Source organism: Neophocaena asiaeorientalis, unplaced genomic scaffold (assembly GCF_003031525.2).
Source record: "Neophocaena asiaeorientalis asiaeorientalis breed wild unplaced genomic scaffold, Neophocaena_asiaeorientalis_V1.1 scaffold572, whole genome shotgun sequence".
Lineage (NCBI taxonomy): Eukaryota > Metazoa > Chordata > Mammalia > Artiodactyla > Phocoenidae > Neophocaena > Neophocaena asiaeorientalis.
In genome coordinates this window covers 270,902-280,832 of record NW_020171764.1, presented here as the reverse complement: position 1 = coordinate 280,832, position 9,931 = coordinate 270,902, and the positions used below count along the sequence as shown (strand labels likewise).

Sequence of the window (9,931 nt, the reverse complement as noted above, 5' to 3'; positions counted from 1 at the left end):
CACATGTGTAGATTTGTGTAGCCACCACTGCAATCAAGGTACAGAACTGTTCCATCACCATGGAGATCTCCTTCATGCTATTCCTTTCTAGTCACTCCCCTCCCTTCACTATTCCTGATCCATGGCAACCACTAATTTATTCTCCATCTCTACAATTTTCTCGTTTTGAAAATCTGAAGTAAATGGAATCCTATAATATGTGACCTTTTGAGATTGCTTTTTTACACTCACCATCCTTGAGATCCATTTAAGTTATTGCATGTATCAATCATTCCCCGCTTACCCATTTCCCCGTGTTTTATACAAAAAGGGGGTAGAAAGCAGTGCATGGGGACGGTGGCAGCGTCCCTGGGTCTAGAAGCGGGTGGTGATGCCATAGGTCTCAATCAGGTCATCCACGACAATGCCAGGCATGGTGCTGATCTTGGCCAGCTCACAGTGATCCTCGGTTCTGAAGTGAAGACAGTGGTTGAGAAGCTGGGGCGAGGAAGGTCAACACCACATTCTGTAGGACATAGTCCACATGCTGCATCCACCCGTTGCAGGACTTGTGGCCAGCGCAGGTGTGGCAGCACAGTGGTCAGCCTGTTTTGCAGCTTCAGCAGCTGCTGAAGCCCGATGCCACTATCCAGTGTGACAAACCACGTGAAATGCTTGTTCTCCCACACTACTGACTTTTTGCCGGGCCCCTAGGTGACCCTCCACCTGGGGTCCTCCAGATCATGTTCACTTGGGTGCCCACGTGGACGTCTGCCCACTGCAGCAGGCATATGCCCCCAGAACTCTCCTTGGCTTTCAGCAGGTACAGGTAGACCATGAGCTTGTGGTCTTGGACAGACACGCTGAAGCCCAGCTGAGCATTGTCCACCATGAGGTCCACGTTGTACACCTTGAGGGGTTTTGTCATCCCAGAACCTGAGGCTTAGAGTCTTGCTGTCCTACTGGTAGCATAGCAGTGAGATGCTCTTCGGGACAGCCATGGCCAAGATGAAATGCTTCACACTGATTACCTGGTGGAAGTACAGTTGGGCGCTAATGGAGACCATGCCCCTCAGCTTGCTGGCCCACAGGCTCCACAGGAAGCTCTTCTGGCTGATGGCTGATACCAGATGGCAGTTTCAGTGACACAGGGTGGTCATAGGCCTCTTCTGTTCCTTCTCATATAGCACCTTGAGCTTGTTCTTGGTTATATGCTAAGTATATATTTAGTTTATTAAGAAAATGCTAAACTGTTTTCCAGAGTGGCTGTACCATTTTACATCCCCACCAGAAATTTATGAAACACCCAGTTTCTCCACATCCTTGCCAGCATTTAGTATTATCACTGTTTTTTTTTTAAGCTTAGCAGTTCTAGGAAGTGTCTAGTGATATCTCACCATAGTCCAAATTTGCATTTCCTTAAACGCTAGTGACATTGAGCATCTTTTTAGGTGTTTATTTCCTTCCATTTATCCTCTTCAGTGAAATGCTTCTTCATGTCTTTTGCTCATTTTCTAGTTGGATTATTTGTTTTATTTTACTGTTCAATTTCAAGTGTTCTTTATATATTCAATTCTTTTAGCCCTTGAAAAATGTTGTGCCATTTCATTCTGGCTTCTATGGTTTCTGATGAGAACCATGCCTTCATTCAAATAGTTCCCCTCCCCCTAAGTAAGGTGTCATTTCTCACTTGGTGCTTTCAAGATTTTTTCTTTGCCTTTAGTTTTCAAAAGTTTGATTATGATGTATCTTGGTTTGGATTTCTTTGCATTTATTCTGTTTGTGATTTGCTCAGCCATTGGATCTGTAGGTTCTTTTCCCAAATTTTGGAAAATTTCAGTCATTGTATTTTCCAGTTCTAAAATTTCCATTTGGCAGTCCCTATCAAAATACCCATGACATTTTGAGAAATCAATCTTGAGAAAAAAGAACAAATCTGGAGGTATAACCCTCCCAGACCTCAGATTATAGTACAAAGCTGCAGTAATCAAAACAGCGTGGTACTGGCACAAAACAGACACATAGCTTGATGGAAGAGAATAGAGATCCCAGAAATAAAACCACACACCTATGGTCAACTAATCCATGACAAAGGAGGCAAGAATATACAATGGAGAAAAGACAGTCTCTTCAACAAGTGGTCCTGGGAAAACTGGACAGCTACGTGTAAAACAGCAAGAACATGTGCTCACATTATATACAAAAATAAACTCAAAATGGTTTAAAGACCTAAATGTAAGAATGGAAACCATAAAATGCCTAGAAGAAAACATAGGCAGAACATTCTTTGACATAAATCATAGCAATATTTTTTTTAGATCAGTCTCCTAGGGCAAAAGAAATAAGAGCAAAAATAAATAAATGGGACCTAATTAAACTTAAAAGCTTTTGCACAGCAAAGGAAACCATCAACAAAACAAAAAGACAACATACTGAATAGGAGAAAATATTTGCAAATGATGTGACCGACAAGGGGTTAATATCCAAAATATACGAACAGCTTAAACAACTCAATATAAAACAAACAATCCAATAAAAAAAAAATGGGCAGAAGACCTGAATAGAAATTTTCCAAAAAAGACATACAGATGGCTAACAGGCACATGAAAAATTGCTAATTGTTAGAGAAATTCAAATCAAAACAACAATGAGATGTCACCTCACACCTGTCAGAATGGCTATCACCAAAAAGCCTACAAATAAGAAATGTTGGAGAAGATATGCAGAAAAGGGAACTCTTATATACTGTTGGTGGGAATGTAAATTGTTGTAGCCACTATGGAAAACAGTATGGAGGTTCCTCAAAAAATTAAAACTAGAACTACCATATGATCCAGCAATTCCATTGCTGGGTATATATCCAGGGAAAAATGAAAATACTAATCTGAAAGGATACACGCACCCCAATGTTCATAGCAGCCCTGTTTACAATAGCCAAGACATGGAAGCAACCCAAGTGCCCATCAACAGACGATTGGATTAAGAAGATGTGGTGTGCGTGTGTGTGCTGTAATATTACTCAGCCATAAGAAAGAATGAAATTCTGCCATGTGCAGCAATGTGAATGGACCTAGAGAATGTTATGCTTACTGAAATAAGTCAGACCAACACTGTATAATAGCACTTATATGTGGAATCTAAAAAAATACAAATGCATGTATATGCGAAACAGGAACTGACTCGCAGATGTAGAAAACAAACTTGTGGCTAGTAAAGGGAAGAGGGACGAGGGGAGTGACAAATGAGGGGTATGGGATTAACAGACACAAACTACTATTTATAAAATAGAGAAGCAACAAGGGTATACTGTATAGCATGGGGAGTTATAGCCATTAGCTTGTAATAGCCTATAATGAAGTATAATCTGCAAAAATACTGAATCACTATGCTGTATACATGAAACTAATATAATATTGTAAATCAACTATATTTCTATTTAAAAAACTGTACTAAGGATACAATTTCCATTTGGTTCTCCTTTATGTCATCTATTTCTTTGCTGAGACTTTTTCATTCACTTCAAACCTGTTCAGAACTGCTCTTTGAAGCACTTTTATGTTGAATGTTTTAAAATCCTTGTCATATAATTCCAACATCTGTGTGACATAGGTCTTGGTATCTGTTGGTTGATTTTTCTTATTTGAGATTTTCCTGTTTCTTGTTATGACAAGTTATTTTCATTTGTATCCTGGACAGTTTTGACATGATGTGATGGGACTCTGGATCTTACTTAAATCGTCTGTTGAGCTGACCTCCTCTGATACCATGTCAGAAAGGGGATGCGGCCTTGTTACTACCAGTTAGAGGTGGAAGACCATATTTCCTACCTTGTTTTCACTGTGAGGCAGGAGAGGCACTTGTTACTATTGGGAAGGAGTAAAAAGAAAGACAAGAAGGGCACAGTTTACTGATCCCATTCTTAGCAGAGAGCAACGTTCTCTTCTCAGAGCCATGTTCTTTACTCCATCAGTAGGTGGCGCACATTTCCACAAGATTAGATTACAGAGCGCGTCGTTCAATGGGGCCCTTCTAAACCGAGCCTGATTTTAATAATAACCATTCTTTCTGAACTATGTACCTGGCTATTTACATTCACCATTTAGTTCTTAGCGCAGCGTTGTGGAGAAGCTATCATTATCCCCCACTTTAGAGATAAGGAGTCAGGCTCAGAGGTAAAATCTCTTGCTCAAGCCTGGATTCCAAACTACCTCTCTGATTCCAGAATCTCTGTTCTTTCCATCACACCATCACGCCAAGCGGTCTTTTGGAAAGCCTAAGGCAAGTTTTTCTAATTGGTGGAATTCTTGGGAGGCTCTCTTTGACTGGAGGGCTTTCTTAGTGCAGCTGCTGCAAAATGCAATAGGAGTCAGAGACTAATTTGGGCTGTTTCAGACCAGGCAAATCACTTAATCTGCATGCCTCATCTTCCTCTTCTGTCAAATGGGAATGATAAAATCTGCTCCACTTAATTCCGAAGGTGGTGTTATGGTAGAAGCGGGAAAGAGATGTGAAAACACTCTGCAAAATAGGAAACACTAGAAGAATGATGTATTCAACAGTTTATTTCTGGTCCATGACAAGAAATTGAGATTAAATGTTTCAAAACCTTAACAGAAAATTGACAGAGTAATTTTATGTCTGTTGAATATAATCAGAAAAGAATTGGGCTTGTATTTCTCTTTTGTTTTGATTTCATTTTTCTAGTCATTCACTTTTATTGTATTATTTAAAAGTATTGGTACACAATGGATTTGGGGGAAAATGGTCCTTCACCATAAATGGTTTGAGAAGCTCTGCTGTGATGAATATAAAGGAAGTATAGGACATGGACCGTGTCCTCAAGGAGCTCTCACGGTAGTAGGTGAAAAGGCATCACAGTGGTTCTGAGAAAACACCACCACTACTCTGTGGGCTTGCACTGCTGCATGGAAAAGAAGGCAATACAGACCTGGATGGAATACAGAGTAGAGACCTGCACATCCTCAAAACCACTCTCTAAATGAACTCTCTTATTTGTGCCCTTAGAGCTTAGCAGCTCTAATCTAAATAGAATTGGACTTCTCTCAAATAGAGGGCAACCTGATATGGGATTTATACAAAGTAAAATTTCTCATGAAAACCATCTGTCAAAAATTCTGCTGGGCCCAATTAGAGAACTATAAAGACTGAGTTTTTGCACAACACAGACTTTCTAGTGTATGCTCACAGGCTAATAGGATCTTTCTTTAGCTGACACTAAGGCAGGAAGCTGACCAACTCGCTCTTCAATCTAAATATCATCCTTGACAGGCTATTCAAAAATTTTTCTATATTACTTTTTAAGATACATAATTGAATAGGTAATACACTTCCATGGCACAAAATTGAGAAAGTACACAGCTCCACACCTTCCTTTTTTTCATAGAATTTTACATATAAGCACATAAAGAGCATATATAAAATAGATAACAAGGATCTACTTATAGCACAAGGAACTATACTCAATATTTCGTAATAACCTATAAAGGAAAAGAATCTGAAAAAGAATATATATATATATACATATATATATATATATAACTGAATCACTGTGCTATATAGCTATACACCTGAAACTAACACAACATTGTGAACCAACTATACTTCAATAAAAAAGTTAAAAATTACATTATTTATTTGATCAATCCTCTTCTGATGGAGATCTTGTTGTTTTTTATTTTTATTATTACAAACAATTGCACACAATAGTTTACAGCTATGCAAACATAACTGAAGGAGAGATTCTTAGAAATGGAATTTTTGGATCAGCCTCATGTATTTGAAATTTTTATTGCTATTTCAAAGTCACCCTCAATTGACTAATTGCACTCCCACCAGCAATTTATGAGAGGACTCCTCCCACCTCCAGCTTTGTCAACACAGTATATTACCAACATTTTTATGCTTTACTGGGGTAACTCACTGTGGTTTTCATTAGTGTTTCTCCAATCATGAGGTTAGCTACCATTATGTCCTAGAAACCATTTGTTAGTTTTGATACTCAGCTCTCTAGGTACAAGGTGGTTGTTTTTTTGTTTTTTATTTTTTAATTAATTAATTAATTTATTTATTTTTGGCTGCGTTGGGTCTTCGTTGCTGCACACAGGCTTTCTCTAGTTGCAGTGAGTGAGGGCTACTCTTCGTTGTGGTGTGCGGGCTTCTCATTGTGGTGGCTTCTCGTGTTGCAAAGCATGGGCTCTAGGCGCGTGGGCTTCAGTAGTTGTGGCGCATGGGCTTCAGTAGTTGTGGCGCATGGGCTTAGTTGCTCCGTGGCATGTGGGATCTTCCTGGACCAGGGCTCAAACCCGTGTTCCCTGCATTGGCAGATGGATTCTTAACCACTGCACCACCAGGGAAGTCCAGTACAAGGTGACTGCAAATGATCCTAGATCACTCTATTTTCAGACTTAACCTACTGTCTTGATAGATTCCCTGAGCTACAGAACTTTGTTCATTTCCTTTTATTCTGCCCCATTTTTTTAGAACTATTCCAGGCATCCCTTGGGCACCCCAGATATTTTATTTTATTTATGCATGGTATTTTATTTTCTTTTAAATTGAAGTATAGTTGATTTACAATGTTGTGTCACTTTCTGGAGTACAGCAAAGTGATTCAGTTATACATATATACATATATTTCATATTCTTTTCTATTATAGGTTATTACAAGATATTGAATATAGTTCCCTGTGCTATGCAGTAGGACCTTGTTGTTTATCTATTTTATATATAGTAGCCTGTACCACTTATTTTATTTTAAAACTAGTATCCCTAGGGGCTAACACGTGCCTGGCACAATAGTAAAGACTCAAACAAAATGTGGAACAAATAAAGAACAATACCAGAAACATTCACTTACTACTTTACATGGTTATGTACTCATGTAACTATTTCACTCTGGATTTGCAATGACAATTTCAAAATTAAAGATAAAGCTGCTTTATTATTTACAATAGCCAAAACATGGAAGCAACCTAAATGTCCATCAACAGATGAATGGATAAAGAGGATGTGGTATGGAATACCACATGTGGTATGGAATACCACATACAATGGAATATTACTCAGCCTAAAAAAAGAATAAAATAATGCCATTTGCAGCAACATGGATGGACCTAGAGATTATCATATTAAGTGAAGTAAGTCAGGCAGAGAAAGACAAATATTATATGATACCACTTATATGTGGACTCTAAAAAAAGATACACATGAACTTATTTACAAAACAGAAAAAAGACTCACAGACATAGATAACAAACTTATGGTTAACAAAGGGGAAACGGGGGGGAGATAAATTAGGAGTTTGGGATTAACATATATACACTACTATATATAAAATAAACAACAAGGATCTACTGTATAGCACAGGGAACTATATCCAACATCTTGTAATAATCCCTAATGGAAAAGAATCTGAAACATAATATATATCTATATCTATATCTATATATATATATCTGAATCACTTTGCTGTTCACCTGAAACTAACACAACATTGTAAATTAACTGTACCTCCATTTTAAAAAATGGTTAAAAAAAGATAAAGCTGCTTTAGATATGACAGTTTAGGTGCCACTGTGACCTATTGCTCTAAAGGTTTTTCTTTTGCAAAATTAACTCTAAAATGCTACATTTTATTATACAGAGAAATCCACTGTTTTATTGTATCTTTATAATTAACTTTTAAGATCACATTGTGTTTACTCTTTACTTTGTAAGACCTGGAATGGCTCTTGACCAAAAGTCTGCTGACCACTGTGGGGGGTTGGGTGGGAACATTTTTTCAAGTTTTTCCAAGGATGGGGGAGGAGAACAGAGGGTCTCATTTATGTTGATCTAGCTACACTCTTTTGGCCAGATCCACTTGTGACCGTGTACACACACTTGTGGGGCACCTGGCTAAGGTTCTCATGGGGAAGAGAACAGAGTTAACAGAATCCATACCTCCTGATTAAATTATTAACTTTGCCTCATTAGCACCACACTCTAACCATTTCACTTGGGAAGGTATTGTTGTATAGGCATTTATTACTCACCACATAAATAACTCCTTCAAAACTTGTGGATCCAAAGGAGCCTTATTAATCATCATCACCATTAATAGTAATACTAGCTCACATTTATCGAGCACTTAACATTTTCCAACTATTTAAAATCTATTAATACATTTTATCCTATTATTCATGTTACAGATAAGAAACCTGAAGGAGAGTGAAACTTGAACGACGTGACACAGCTAATAAGTGTCTGAGTCTGGTTGGTTCTGAGCCCAGGCAGTCTGGCTCCAGAGTCGATTCACGTAACTGGTTTTGTTTTGCAATTCGCAAAAGATAGAATGTTCTTTTATGAAGTGTACTCCTAAAACAGGAACTGTCAGCGGTCAGTGGCGACACCACGTGGTCATCTGGTTGTACTGCAGCCCTCATACTCTCCATAAATCACTCCTGCCCAAGCTCTCCCAAATAAACCCGTATTCCACGTAAAGCCAATATTTGCTCGCTCTACAGTGGTGGCTTCCAACCAGATTGCCATCCTGCAACCATCTTTTTCTTGTCTCATAGGGAAAGGCATCTTTTCCAAGCTTAGCTTGTATTTTGCATCTCATTTCTATTTCATGTATTTTACTCCACTATTTATCCCCTCGTTTTCTTGCCTCTTCAATTTCTGTTTTACTAGTGTCTCTTCCTGCTCAACCTACAGGTAAGCTCTGGTTTCTCCTATCCTGCAACGACAAAAACCAAGCAACCAACCAACCTCTCCTTGAACAATTACTCCAAATTCACCTTCTTAAAGAAGAGTGACAGATATTAACTAGACTTATTGTGGTAATAATAGCGAGTCAGCACACCTGAAACTAATATAATGTTATATGTCAATTATACCTCAACTACAAAAAAAGAAGTGTCTCAATAAAGGGATTACCTTGCTCAAAAACCTTCTTTTTCAATCACTTTCTGAATTAAGTACAAATCTCAGTCCAACATTCAGGATTCTCCAAAATTGGGCCTGAATTTACCTTCTGGTTACATCGCCTACAACTTCCATACACTTCTTTACCCTAAGCTTCAACCATGGAAGACTACTCATAGGTCCTCATATGTGATTTCTTGCCTGCACACCTTTGTACAAGGTGTTACCTCTGCTTGCATTTACCATCATCAGAGGACTCAGCACAACCTGCCCTGATTCTTTCTAGTCGCTTGTGGCTATCCCCCACCCATGCACCCACCCACCTATACTGCCAGTGCCTGAAAGCAGAGAATAAATGTTCTCAGGTGAGAAAGTAAAAATTAGCTTGAACTGAGAAAGCAAAAACCTGGCCTTTCATCAGGCTGGAATAACAGACACAAACAAAACCAGCTGTAACTTTAATGGGGAACAATATTTCTCCCAGAGACATGCTGCAGCTGTAAGAGGATAACAGTCGCCTTATCTGAGTGACCACCATGTTTTTTACTCACTGAGAAACTTTGTTTTCTACAATCATAGACTATCAGGAACTTTGCTGCTTGAAATCATATCAGTGAGAATAAAACATCCCACATCTGTCTGGAGTACATACGTTTCTTGGATCCAGAGAAGCAGCCTCAATTTCCAATCCAGGTGCAGAGCTTCAGATAAGGGGTATCTGGACACAACATTCCACATCTATCTTTACTTTGTGGTTCCCAAGGAAACAGGACTCTGGGTTCACTTCGAAGTCCAGACCTGATGTTGACCCCTTCACACAGCCCTGCTTTGAGCTTACTAAAACAATGCTTCGTTTAAAATTCACTTAAACTCCACCCTTCCCCCCAACACCATAATGACTTTTTTTTTGTTTGGTAAGATGTCCCATGGTTTCTCTGGTGTGCCGTCTCCCTTGTTGCAATAGGTCCAAAAGCCGGACTTTTTTGATTATAGATTTGTCCTTGGTGGCCTAGTGCTGACTGGT

General features: G+C 38.8%; 1 pseudogene; it reads right to left on the bottom strand.

Moving 5' to 3' along the window:
• Positions 1-354: 354 nt before the first annotated feature.
• On the bottom strand, positions 355-1,046 carry LOC112412580 (cleavage and polyadenylation specificity factor subunit 1 pseudogene; annotated as a pseudogene).
• Positions 1,047-9,931: the final 8,885 nt, after the last annotated feature.